The 14,190-nt window shown below is 42.3% G+C and overlaps 1 protein-coding gene across 6 annotated transcripts in view; it reads right to left on the bottom strand.

The window, feature by feature from the left end:
• PDE1C (phosphodiesterase 1C) overlaps positions 1 to 14,190 on the bottom strand; it is a 536,493-nt gene that overhangs the window by 416,731 nt on the left and 105,572 nt on the right. The gene's annotated exons all lie outside the window — the stretch shown is intronic.

Below are 14,190 nucleotides of genomic sequence, written 5' to 3'. Positions count from 1 at the left end.
CAGTAGATCACTATATAGTGAGACCATCAATTCCAAGAGGAAAAGTCTCAATTACTCTTTGTCATACGTCAGAAGAGTGAGTCTGTTCAGCAGAGTAATGATGTAGACAAGATTAAAGGGAGGTTGTTTTCAAGAACCCTGACAGCACTCATTTAGTACACTAATTAAAAGAGAAGTTTATCTATTGAGAGTGAAATCTACTTGACAAAGATTTTGTTAATGGTCAGTGTAAGTTAGGTACTTGAGAGTTAAAAGAGAGCACTTTTTTAAGTTTGCCATAATTTAGACGTTCACTAATTCAGACACCACCACCCCCATAATTAAGTGAAAATTTTTCAATGCATAACTACCTTGAAATATGCTAATGTCTGCAAAACATGCAAAAACCCAAGTTTTACCATCTGCTGGATGATTCATTTGTAAATCTGCCTAGTATTCCTCTGGGAGGTTCCAGCATGGATTTTTAACCTCATTATAAAAACTTGGTAGGAATGAATTCAGTGATATAGTATGTATGAAAGTGCTCTAAGCACTTGGAAGAATGTGCCACATTCATCCTAGACATGTTGAAATGGTATGTGTACTGTGATCAAAAATAAAGTGTTTGAAAGTAATTGCTTGGAGATTTGGTGTTTTAATCAAGAGTTCCAGAAACAATGAAGACATACAAATGGCTATCAGACACATGAAAAAAATGTTCATCATCACTAGCCATCAGGGAGATTCAAATTAAAACAACATTGAGATACCACCTAACACCAGTTAGAATGGCCAAAATTAGCAAGACAGGAAACAACGTGTGTTGGAGAGGATGTGGAGAAAGGGGAACCCTCTTACACTGTTGGTGGGAATGCAAGTTAGTGCAGCCACTTTGGAGAACAGTGTGGAGATTCCTGAAGAAATTAAGAACAGAGCTTCCCTATGACCCTGCAATTGCACTGCTGGGTATTTACCCCAAAGATACAGATGTAGTGAAAAGAAGGGCCATTTGTACCCCAATGTTTATTGCAGCAATGGCTATGGTCGCCAAACTGTGGAAAGAACCAAGATGCCCTTCAACGGATGAATGGATAAGGAAGATGTGGTCCATATACACAATGGAGTATTATGCCTCCATCAGAAAGGACGAATACCCAACTTTTGTAGCAACATGGACGGGACTGGAAGAAATTATGCTGAGCGAAATAAGTCAAGCAGAGAGAGTCAAGTATCATATGGTCTCACTCATTTGTGGAGCATAACAAATAACATGGAGGACATGGGGAGATGGAGAGGAGAGGGAGTTGAGGGAAACTGGAAGGGGAGATGAACCATGAGAGACTATGGACTCTGAAAAACAACCAGAGGGTTATGAAGGGGCGGCAGGGGGGTGGGTGGGGGGGTGGGAGGTTGAGGAACCAGGTGGTGGGTAATAGGGAGGGTACGTACTGCATGGAGCACTGGGTGTGATGCCAAAACAATGAACACTGTTATGCTGTAAATAAACAAATAAAAATAAATATAAAAAAAATTTAAAAAAATTAAAAAAAAAAAAAGAGTTCCAGAAAAACAGAGACTTTGGGGTAATGTATTAGTCACAGAGAAGAGCTCTTTCACCTTCTGGCCCAAACTAGCCATTCCTGGTAACAAAATAAAGACAATAGATCATTTGTTGGTGATAAGCTCCTTTAGAGAAAGAACTGTGACTTACTCATTTTTATACCTGTGTACCCAAAATGTTCTTTCAAAATTAATTTTTTCATATGCTTCTAAGATAACTGCTTCTGAGGCTGTAGAAACCACATTAAGAAACTTCAATAAACTTCTCAGTGTTTTCTTCCTTTCATGGGCATCAATTGTATCATGCATGGGTTTTCTTCAGTTTCTCACACAAGTGGCTTCACACCTTGACCTCTCTTCCAATGTAGCCCAATGGGACTGGGAACCTGGCTTCACAAAATTTACTGGCCTGGAAACTAGGCAATTCTTTCATAAGTTCCAAGAACTGCAGCTCTAACAGGAGAATTTCCCCAGGACTTCATAACTGCAGGGGAGATGTCCATAGCTTCATCGGCAGGATGGTGACCTCCATAGTTGCACATTTTACAGCCGACAAAACGAGATGTGTCCAACCTGGGCTTCAACCCAAGGCTTAGCCAAGGCCAGGAGCCACTCATCACCTTAGTCTACCTGCCTATGGAGAGGGACAGGACATAATGGTTGGCCACAGTAGGCCTCCATAGTTGTTGAAAAGAAACTACCATGGGAAGTTGAGACTGGAAGATCATGGAAGTCCCATAAATGCATCTGACTTCTTTTCTAGTCAGGTAATTGAGTATGAATCTCTAAGAACTGTCCCAGTGATAAGTGGTTTTATCCCCTTGTTTGAAATTGCTACAGATCTGGAACAGTTCTAGTCACTCTGCTTTCAACCCAATTGAACAAACATCTATTGAACACTTACTATGTACTGATTGGCAAGACACAGTTTCTGTTTTCAAGGTACTCAAAAATCTAGTAGGGAGACAGTCATTAAAGAGCTTATTTATAATACAGCTAAACAAAGCAGGGAATGATAATTTTGTTACAGGGGTCAGGCTAGGCTTTACAGAAAAGGTGGTCTATTACAGTTTTAAGAGACGAAAGTGTTGGCTTGGGGATCAACAGAGAGAGAGAACATTTCAGGCAGAGGGAACCACATGTACAAAGGCATGGAGGAGTGAAACTGCATGAGAGGACAACTAATTTCACTTTTCTGAGGCTGAAATGATGAGTTAGGGCTTAACAGAAGAAGTCATCTCGGGCCTTCTCTTGAAGGGCCTGGTGTGACATGTCAAAGATTTTTCTTTTCAAAGATTTTATTTATTTATTTGTCAGAGAGAGAGAGACAGAGAGAGAAAGATCACAAGTAGGCAGAGAGGTAGGCAGAGGCAGAGGGAGAAGCAGGCTCCCTGTCGAGCAAGGAGCCCGATATGGGACTTGATCCCAGGACCCTGGGATCATGACCTGAGCCGAAGGCAGCCGCTTAACCAACTAAGCCACCCAGGCGTCCCGACATGTCAAAGATTTTGACTGAATTCTGTAGGCTATGAAAAGTCATCTTAAAAGTGCTTTTTTATTTTAATTAAACTTTTGACTCTCAGAAATTATAAATTCAAATGCACTTGCAAGAGATAATACAAAGATCCCATGTACCCTTTACCCAATTCCCCCCAGTGGTGACATTTTGTAACATTATAGTACAGTATCACAGCCAGGATGGTGACGCTGAGTCAGAACACAGCCACCAGGAGAGCCTTCCCGTTATCTGCCTATAGCCGCGCCGGCTTTCCTCTCAGCCCCTCCCTCCTTAACTCCTCACAACCACTAGCCTGCTCTCCATTTCTGTAATTCTGTAATCTCAATAACACTGTGTACATGGAATCATACAGTATACATATGACCTTCTGGGATTGGCTTTTCCACTCAGCATAATTCTCTGAAGATTCATCCAGGCTGTTGCATGTACTGGTAGCTCGTTCTCTTCACTGCTGAGCAGTATACCATGGTATGAAAAGAACCATACACTGTATAAATAAATCTGGGATGTCTCCACTTTGTGGCTATCATGAATAAAACTTCTCTAATGATTCACGTGTGGGGCTTTCTAAACTGTAGTAAAAGATGCATGAGGGGGGGCGCCTGGGTGGCTCAGTGGGTTAAAGCCTCTGCCTTCGGCTCAGGTCATGATCCCAGGGTCCTGGGATCGAGCCCCGCATTGGGCTTTCTGCTCGGCAGAGAGCCTGCTTCTTCCTTTCTCCCTCTCTGCCTACTTGTAATCTCTGTCTGTCAAAATAAATAAATAAATCTTTAAAAAAAAAAAAAAAGATGCATGAGGGGGCGCCTGGGTGACTCAGTCAGTTAAAGCCTCTGCCTTCCACTCAGGTCATGATCCCAGGGTTCTGGGGTCGAGCCCCACGTTGGCAGCCTGCTTCCTCCTCTCTCTCTGCCTGCTTCTCTGCCTACTTGTGATCTCTGTCTGTCATATAAATAAATTAAAAATCTTTAAAAAAAAAAAAAAGAAAGAAAGAAAGAAAAGAAATTTACCATCTTCACCATTTTTCTGTGTAACCAAGTTCCGTGGCATTAAATACATTCACATTGTATCCACCTCCAGAACTCTTTCCTTCTTGACAAACTGAGCTGTGTACCCATGAAAGTTATTGCCTCCTCCTCTCAGTCCCCGCCATGGTTGTGATTCTACTTTCTGTCTCCATGAATTTGGCTACTCTAAGTACCTCATGAAAGTAGAATCATACAGTATCCTTCTGTGGCTGGCGTATTTCACTTAGCACAATGCCCTCGAGACACACCCATGTTGTAGCTTGCGTCAGAATTTCCTTCCTTTTTTAGGCGGAATAACATTCTATTGTACGGACATTTTAGTCTGGAGGCATTTTGTTTATCCATTCATCTACTGATGGACACTTGGATCGCTTCCACCTACACTGTGAATAATGCTGCTAGGAGTAGGACTGTACAAATATCTGTTCAAACTCCTATTTCCAACTCTTTGGGGTATATACCCAGAAGCAGAATTGTTGGATCATATGGTAATTCTATTTTTAATTTTTTGAGGAACCGCCATACTGTTTTCCATAGCGGCTGCACCACTTTGCGCTCCCGACAGTAGTGCCCAAGGGTTCCAATTTCTCCACATTCTTGCCAACACTTCTGGGTTTCTTTCTTTTATACTAACCATCCTAATAGGTGTGAGATCACATGTGCAGGTTTTTGTGTGAATGTAAGTCTTCATTTCTCTGGAATAAATGCCCAGAAGTGCTACTCCAGGACCATATGGTACTTGGGTGTTTATTTATTTATTTATTTTTTAAACGGCCAAACTTTTTTAAAGTGGCCTAGGCAGCAATGCATAAATAATGCAGTTCTCAAGATTCGGTGTTGTCACTATTTTTTAATTTTAGCCATTCTGGTAGATGGGTAGTGGTATCTCATTGTGGTTTTAATTTGCATTTCCCTATTGACCAATAAAGTTGAACATCTTTTCAAGAACTTGTCATCTGTTATACCTTTCTTGATAAAATGTCTCTTCCTGCCTTTTGGCATACTCTGAATGGGTTGTCTTCTTTTTTACTTTTGAGTTTTGAGAATTCTTTATATATTATAATGCTAGGGCACCTGGGTGGCTCAGTCGGTTAAGTGTCTGCCTTAGTTCAGGTCATGATCCCAGGGTCATGGGATTAAGTCCTGCATCAAGCTCCCTGCTCAGGGAGGAGTCTGCTTCTCCCTCAGATCCCCCCCATTTGTCCTCTCTCCCTCTCTCTCTCTCAAAAAGATAATAATAATTATTATATATATATATATATAGTAATAATAGAACTTTGTTGGATAGCAACATTGTTTGCAAAAATAATTTTCTCCCACTTTGTAGCCTATCTTTTCAACATCTTGAAAGGGTCTTTTGCAGAACAAAGGTTTCTAATATTGTTGAAGTCCAATTTATCAATTTTTTTCCTTTTATGGATCATGCCCTTGGTGACAGGTCTTTCTCTCCTAGTGCTATAATCCCATGATTTTTTTTTGTTTCTTTTTCTAAATGTTTCATAGCATTATGTTTTATGTTTAAGCCCATAATCCATTTCAAGTGAATTTTTATATATAGTTTGAGACTTAGGTTAAGGTTTGTATTTTTGCCTGTGGATGTCCAAATACACCAGCGCCATTTGTTGAAAAGGCTATATTAGCTCTATTAAACTGCTTTTGTGCCTTTGTCAAAAATCAGTTGGGCATATTTGTATGAATCTATTTCTGACTTCTCTACTGTGTCCCATTGACCTATGAATCTATCTTTTGACCAGTACTACCTAGTCTTTACTTCGTAGTTGCACATTAAGCTCTGAAATCAAATAGATTGATCCTTATACCTCATTCTTCTTTTCTAAAATTGTTTTAGCTATTCTAGTTCCTTTGAATTTCCATATAAATTTTAAAATAATCTTGTCTATGTCTATGGAACCCTCCTTGGGATTTTCATAGGAATTTGTTAAATCTGTTTATCCATTTAGGGGTAATTGACATCTTCACTACGTTGAATTTTCCAACCCATGAATGTATTTCTTTCCATTTATTTAGATTTTCTTTGACTTCTTTCATCACCATTGTGTAGTTTTCCTCATGTAAGTCTTACACGTTTTGTTAGATTTACATCAACACATTTCACATTTTTTTTCCACTTTAGACAGAGAGAAAGAGAGAAGGGGAAGAAGCAAAGCTAGAGGGAGAGAATCTTAAGCAAGCTCCATGCCCAGTGTGAAGCCTGATGAGGGGCTCAATCTCACAACCCTGAGAGCATTACCTGACATGACATCAAGAGTCAGATGCTTAACCAGCTGAGCCACCCAGGCACCCCTACACATTTCACTTTTTTTGAGCAATTGAAAACACTACTACTACTGTATTTTTATTTTTTTTCCATTTTATTTATTTTTTCAGCGTAACAGTATTCATTCTTTTTGCACAACACCCAGTGCTCCATGCAAAACGTGCCCTCCCCATTACCCACCACCTGTTCCCCCAACCTCCCACCCCTGACCCTTCAAAACCCTCAGGTTGTATCTCATTGTGGTTTTGATTTGTATTTCCCTGATGCCGAGTGACGTGGAGCTGTATTTTTAATTTTGATTTTCTTTATGTTTATCTTATATCCTATAAATTTGCTGAACTCACTTATTAGTTCTAGGTTTTGGTTTCATTTGGTTTTTTAAAGATTTTATCTATTTATTTGACAGAGAGAAAGAGAGCACAAGCAGGGGGAGCAGCAGAGGGAGAGGGAGAAGCAGGCTCCTCGCTGAGCAGGGCTCGATTCCAGGATCCTGGGATCATGACCTCAGCTGAAGGCAGATGCTTAATCGACTGAGCCACCCAGGCACGCCAGTTCTAGAAGGTTTTTTATAAATTCCTGACAGTTTTCTACATAGATAATCATGTCTTCTGCAACAGAGACAATTTGATTTCTTCGTTTCTGATCTGTATGCATTTTATTTCATTTTTTTCCCTTATTGCACTGGCTAGAAATTTCAACACAATGTTGAATAAAAGAATGTGAGTAGATATCCTCATCTTGTTCCCAATTTTAGGGGAAAAGCATCAGTCTACCATTAGCTGTGGTTTTCTTATAGATGCTCTTTAAAAAATTGAGGACATTCCCCTATATTCCTATTTCCCTGAGAGTTTTTATCATGAATGCCGAATGTTGTCAAATGTTTTTTCTGCATCAATTGATATGATCATATTATTTTTCTTCTTTAGCTCACTATGGTGAATTATATTAATTTTCAATACAGAAATTTTCATACCCACCTGGTATGGTATATAATTCTTTTTACATATTGTGGAATTGTTTTGCTAATATTTTGTTAAAAGCTTTATATCTACATTCATGAAGATATTGGTCTGCCATCTTTCCCTAGTTTTGGTATGCGGGTACCACTAACTTCATAAAATGAATTGGGAAATGTTTCCTCTTCCTTGTTTTCTGGAAGAGATTATATAGAATTGGTGTTAACTTTTCTTTAAAAATTTGGTAGAACTTTCTAGCTAAACTTACTGGGTCTGGGATTTCTATTGGGGCATTTTTAATTATTAATTCAATTTTCTTAATAGTTATAAAGCTATTACCTACTTCATAATTGGTGAGTTGTAGTAGTTTCTGTTTTTCAAAAAAGTAGTCCATTCCATCTAAGTTTTAAGAGTCCAAGTTCAGGCAGGAGTCTCAGATCCAACTCCTCCAACTCCAACTTCAGCCCAAGACCTGAAATCCTTACCCCATGTACCAGATCCTGTAACCTTGGCAGCAACACTCCCACACCGCATACCTACAGAAACAGCAGGCATGTTTACAGCTTGTTGTACTAATATTAAATTCCTCCTTCATTTCCACCTGCAGAGTTTCTTCATTGCAAGTTTAACTATGCATTTAAAAATATTTTTAAAAATATTTTACTCAGCGTTTCTACATGCTCATGAAAAATAGAGGATTTCAGGCTATCCTAGTCTACCTTTTGCTGGAACCAGAAACTTCATCCTAACTTTATTCAAAGGAGCGTACATTGAGAAAGGAAAAGAGGAAGTGCTTGGCATGCAACAGTCAACCTATGTCTCCCTTGCCCTCCCTGAGGGTACATTATACACAAAAAATTTCTATTCAGATTTTCAAATTGTGTAGGCTTGCACACAGGTAGGAAGGAGTAAATATTTGTTACTATCTCAACAGGCTGGACTATAATTCCCATGAAAGAAAAAGAAATTAGTCTGCATGTAGGAAAAAAAATAAGTCAAGACTCCTAGTGGCTCAGATGGTTAAACATCTGCCTTCAGCTCAGGTCCTGATCTCAGGGTCCTGGGATGGAGCCCCGCATCGGGCTCTCTGCTCAGTGGAGAGCCTGCTTCTCCCTCTCCCTCTGCCTGCCACTCTGCCTACTTGTGCTATCTGCCTGTCAGATAAATAAATAAAATCTTAAAAAATAATAATAATAAGTCAAAAGGAGTAGAGGTGAGGAGCTGAGGGCAGAGGTATCAGCAGATACCAATACAACTAATATGATGATCAAGCTGCCGTGTGAGAGACTGGGAGGAGTGTCTCTCAGTTCCCAGGAGGGAAATGGAAATACAGGGCAAAAAGTGGAGGAGGGTAGGCACAAAGGACTGAGGGACGGCAGACCAGCAGCTACATGGGCAAAGTGGTCTTTAACGAAATTACTGGTGGTGAGATGGATGAAAGGGCTGTGAAAACAGAACTGTGAATTAAAGTTGTCTTCACACAATTGGATATTGTAATCTCTCTTGTGGATTTCTCATCTTCACTCAAGTTCTGCTTTGACCAACAGCCTTTGGTTACTCCAAAAGAAGAAAGGGGGCTTTGTTTCCCATCTGAACCTATCTCAGAGCGGGTAAGAAGACAGCCAGAGGCATGTAGAAGGAAACTGTCAACAGAGGTGGGAAATCAGGGCAAGGAGAATATTAGGCCATCCCCAGTATTCACAGAAGACACCAAGGAGTGCTCTGAACTTCCAAAGGGCACACAGTAGCAGTCTGGGCCTATTTCCCTAGATCTCAAAGGACCAGGAGCTTCCAGCTGACACCTGGGTTACATATCACCCATAAGCTCCTAGACGTTACTTCTAGTATCACCATATAGTCCACCAGTAAACCAATGGTTAACATATTGGGGACCAAGTAATACAGTGGATATACCCAATCCTATACATCCAAAAAGAGAAAATCAAAGTGAGTCTCAGTTCCCTAAACACACATACATATTCCAGGCCTTCACTATGACCTTGACCTTCAATCCTTTCCAGGCCAAGCAGAGTTTCCCCACTAGATGGGTTTTTGTGGAGAGCTCATGACCCCCTGACAGGGATGCCATAAACAGGATTTGAATTTTACATGGGTGGTGAGCTTTGGACTGGACAGCTGTAAGTTCTAGTCTAACTTGAAAGTGTTCAAATATAAGATAATGGGTTGGTATGTCTGTTGTCATAAACACAAACTGGTTTATTTGGCTGATAAAAACTGGATTTGATGAAAGGGAAGGAGACAAGGAGTACAATACAATGTGGAATCCACTGCGGTCAGGCAGACACACTTGGGTGAACAAAAGTTGGGGAGTTAACTGTCTGCGGTTCTGAAACACAAACATGTCATGACAAAAAAGGGGGGGTTTAAGGATGATGGCTCAGGTGATCCAAGGTGGAAGCAAGAGGCAAGTGGGCCAGCCAACCAGCTCTTACAATGATGTTGCTGTGAAGGGGGAAAGGCCAAGAGCAGGCAGGAGATGACCTCAGAAAGAGAAAAGAGAATTAGATTCAAGAGAGGATGAGGAGAGTGCCAGGTCTAAGGTTGAGTAGGGGTATCTTTAGACTCTCTTCCCATAATTACCTTCAGGCCTCCCCCACAATCCCTTCCCATAAAAATAAAATAATAAAACACTATTATTGGGACACCTGGGTGGCTCAGTGGTTAAAGCCTCTGCCTTCGGCTCAGGTCATGATCTCAGGGTCCTGGGATCGAGCCCCACATCAGGCTCTCTGCTCAGTGGGGAGCCTGCTTCCCTTCCTCTCTCTCTGCCTGCCTCTCTGCCTACTTGTGATCTCTGTCTGTCAAATAAATAAATAAAATCTTTTAAAAAAAATAAAAATAAAACACTATTCTTTGATGAGAGTAACTAACATTTGCTCTGTCGTGTGTATATATAACTACAAGCAGCTATAGAAAAATGCTAATTGTATTACTCCATGATCTATAAACAAAAACACTGCGCTGCTCTGTGCCCTGGCTTCTGCCTCTACCCCCCATCATCACCATCACAGCTGAAGTGGTGGTTTGGAAACTGGCGTACACTAGAATCACCAATAGCTTTTGCTGGGACCCACCCCAGGAGTTTCTGCATCAGCAGACCTGGTAAGGGGTCCCAGTACTTATCTTTCTCACAAGTTGCAAGGACCTCACTTTGAGGACAACTGACCTAGATCGCTACCCCTATGTCCCTCGTGCATAGAAATTCTAGAGCTTCCACTGTTGAAGATAAAGTTCCAGTTTCTGCTGGAACAAGTGGGAAATGAAGACGTTCGGTCATTAAATGTTACTGGGGTAAGACCTAGAGCTCCACACAGGATCTGAACTTTTTAGAAATAGTTAGGGCTGTTGAAGACAAATGAGAAAATCTCCAAATCTAGTTCCTGCCCTATCCTGGGTCCTTCAAATGGCTCGGACTCATCCACAGTCCCTGCCCCCCAAACCAATGAGCACCCAGCCACCGGCCACAGTGCACTGCCTATGGCATCTCTCAGCCCTTCCGCCCACCCACTGTCTCTTCTCCTTGTTCTCATCACCATGGTTATGGGTTCCATAACCCATCCAACTCCAACTCGAGCTCCTAATGCTTACAACAGACCCTCCTAGTTGTGACAAGCAATTTCAGAAAGTTCTCTGGCCAGACTCTAGCACTCTGTCGGATATGATTTTGAGTTTGCCCTGGGGTTCCACAATGGGTATCATCCTGTACTAGGTGCTGGCTCCTCTCTATCCCAACCCCAGAGCTCACCCTCAGTATACACCCCCATCTGCCCCCGCCCATTCTCTACCCAGGGAAAGGGATCATTCACCCTGATTACACACCCAGTACAAAAACAGCAAGTGACCTTCCTTTTGCTTTAACATCCATCCCCCCAGACTACTCCAGCTCTTCAATAGGATGATCTGTTTTCAACACTACCTGGCTTTTTACCTCCAAAAGCAGAAGTCAAATGGGGCTCCACCGCCTTACTGCTTTTGATCCCACTATTTTCTCTTCAACCACAGCTCACCTCAGGGGAGAAAGCGAAGCAGGAAAAACTCCACAGTGCAGCTGCCCAGCTACACAAGCTTTGGGGCCAGACCTCCCGCTGCACAGGCTCTTTCAAAGCCCTGGCTGCCTCCCTGAAAGTCCCGGGCACTGGATGCCTGCCTCCTTCAAGGCTCCTTGCACACCAAATTCTGGGCTTCTGCTGCCACACTGTGGCCACATCTGAGCACTGCATGCAACCTTTAGTCCCTGAAAAATTGTATTGCCTTTTTTTTTTTTTTTAAGAAGTTATCTTCTTTCCCTATTAACTTCCATTCCCTCCCTAAATCTCAGCTAATACTTGTCTCCTCCAGGAGGACTCCCTTGAATCCACTCCCACTCCAGGTCGAATGAGGTCTCCCCATCTGGTTCACGTAGCTCCTGGTACCAATCTCTAGGGTTTCCCTTCACATGCTGCATTGGAACCATTTACTTCTACATAGTCTGATCAGACTGTGGGCTCTCTGAAGACAAACTCACTCCTGTGTGTGTCTCTAGGGTTTACCATAGACAAGTCCTCAATAAATATATGTGAAAAGAAGGAGGGAGGAAGGGAATGAATGAGAGGAGGGAGGAGGGATGGGGACAGGAAGGGTGGTAATATACACAGTGACGATCTCCCGTACTTACTGGGCACTGAGCGTGCAGACATTGTGCTTCGTATTACTTATCCCGGGCTATCAGGGCAACATCTGCCTCAGCAGCCTCAATGTCAGCCAGTGACCGGTCCACCAGGGGCCTCCTGGTAGCCATGTCAGCCACTTAGAGACATGGATTCCAAGAAGAAACCCCAGTGTGGGCCGTGTTGCAGAAGCGACCAGATGAGGCCTACAAGGCTGGTAGACCAGCTGGCCAGAGCAGGATCAGAAACCAGGGCTCAGAAAAGCTAGATGTTTTCATGATTCCTACCCTCTACTTCCCCCCATTCTCCTTTAGGATTTCTTAATAGAATCAACACAGCTCATCTCTTGCAATGTAGGGAAGCCAAGAAGAGTATATTGATTCAAGCACGGGCAAAATCTATACAGAAATGAGCCGCATATTCTAGGGGCATCAGGAATCAGGATGTGAGACCCCCACCCCCCAGGGGAATGAAAACCTTGGGACCACTTGGGAGGGCCCAGGGCCAGCTCCTTCCTTCCAGCCTCGAGCTCTCTTCTGCAGACCACCCCTCCCCCACCTCAGCGGGTCCAGCTTTCACAGCATTTCCAGCCTGTGTTCTTGTTTCCCACTCCCATTGGGCTGACATCCATGCTGGGCAGTGCACACCACAGGGTTTGACGCGTGTGTTAGCGGCTGCCAACACTGGAGAAGGTTGCAGTATTCATCTTCAAACCTCCAAAGAGAAGTCTGTCATCCAAATCCTTCCAATCTCCCCAAACTGAACATTTCTTTCACACCACACCACAGCATCAATGTTATTTTCAATGCGGTTAAGCAAAGTGTCAGTCAGACAATACTATGTTAAGAATTATTTTTTCCTGCACGAGGTCCTAGGTTCAATCCCCAGTTCCTCCACCAAAAAAAAGAAAAATATATATTTTTTTCTTCCTAAAGGCCACCTAATTTTCTTCCTCTATTATCTGCTATGAAAAGATTTAGGAACTAATGATACCATCTGATCCCCCCCACCCCCAGAACATGGCACATTCCGGAAGTTTTTTTCTTTTCTTTTTTTTTTGGTTCCAGAAACAACCCAACTTGACTGGTTTGCCACTAATTACTTTTTGCCTATATATTTTGCTTCTCTCATGTCCTCACTTATCTTCTATGAATAAGCTTTTGAGTGACATATCATCCTTCCAACCCAGACACACAATTCAGAAGTGGTGGAAGCTATTTACAAGCAAAGTCAACCTCTTCTGTCTGGGAAGGAACCAGCTGCTGCAGCTGTCATTCTGGCTTCACGAGCACCTGGGCAGCTCATCGGTTGCATCTCTGCCTTCTGCTCAGGTTATGATCTCCGAGTCCTGGGATCAAGTTCCCTGCTCTGCTGGGAGTCTGCTTCTCCCTCTGTCCTCCCGACTCCCCGCTTGTGCTCTCTGCTCTCTCTTGCACGCTCTCTCTCAAATAAATAAATAAAATCTTAAGAAAAATCATTAAAAAAAAAAAAGCTCCAGTCACCCTCACAGAGGTGGGAGCACCACCAGGCATGCAGAGTGGTTGGATTATGATTTCAGCTTATTAATTTGCCTGACTACTGCTCAGGAGATAAAGAAAGGGACTAAAAGCATATTCATCATTCTCAATGAGTTGTGGGATGAGATACTTATTTTGGGAAGTAAAGTTCCAGGTAGGAGGGCAGTGAGAAACGAGTGTTTTATTTCACAGCTTCTAAAATGTGAGCACTTAATGCTCTCGCATTACTATGTATTATTACAGTTCTATAAAAACCATTTCTAGGAATCAGTCTCAAAAGTTTTGAAGCCTCCCCAGCAGAGCTGGAAGGCAGAATTTAGAAGAAAGCCCTGTAGATAGAGAAATGATACTTTCAGTTCTAGGCATTGAGGCTTACTCTGGTGGTATCCACACTCACGACTTGATCTACTTTATGCAAACTATGCAGTGATGGGGAATTTGTGTGCCATGACTTCAAAAGTAGGTAAGCGTTTTATAAAGCAGAGAAGATGGGTATGAATTTTCTGGTTTCCAGATGGGAAAACTGAGGCCCAGAAAGTAGCCATGAAATTACTTTAAGCAAAAGCCAGCAAGTACCGATGGAGAAGGAAAGAAAAATCCATCCATTTCGATGGACAGCCCCACCATTTCTCTGCTCCAGGCCTTGGGGAGCACCTCCACCCAGCTCTGCTCAACCTCTGGTATTTTTG

This window comes from Meles meles, chromosome 10 (assembly GCF_922984935.1).
Source record: "Meles meles chromosome 10, mMelMel3.1 paternal haplotype, whole genome shotgun sequence".
In the NCBI taxonomy this organism is placed as follows: domain Eukaryota; kingdom Metazoa; phylum Chordata; class Mammalia; order Carnivora; family Mustelidae; genus Meles; species Meles meles.
This window is presented reverse-complemented; position numbering and strand designations above follow the sequence as displayed.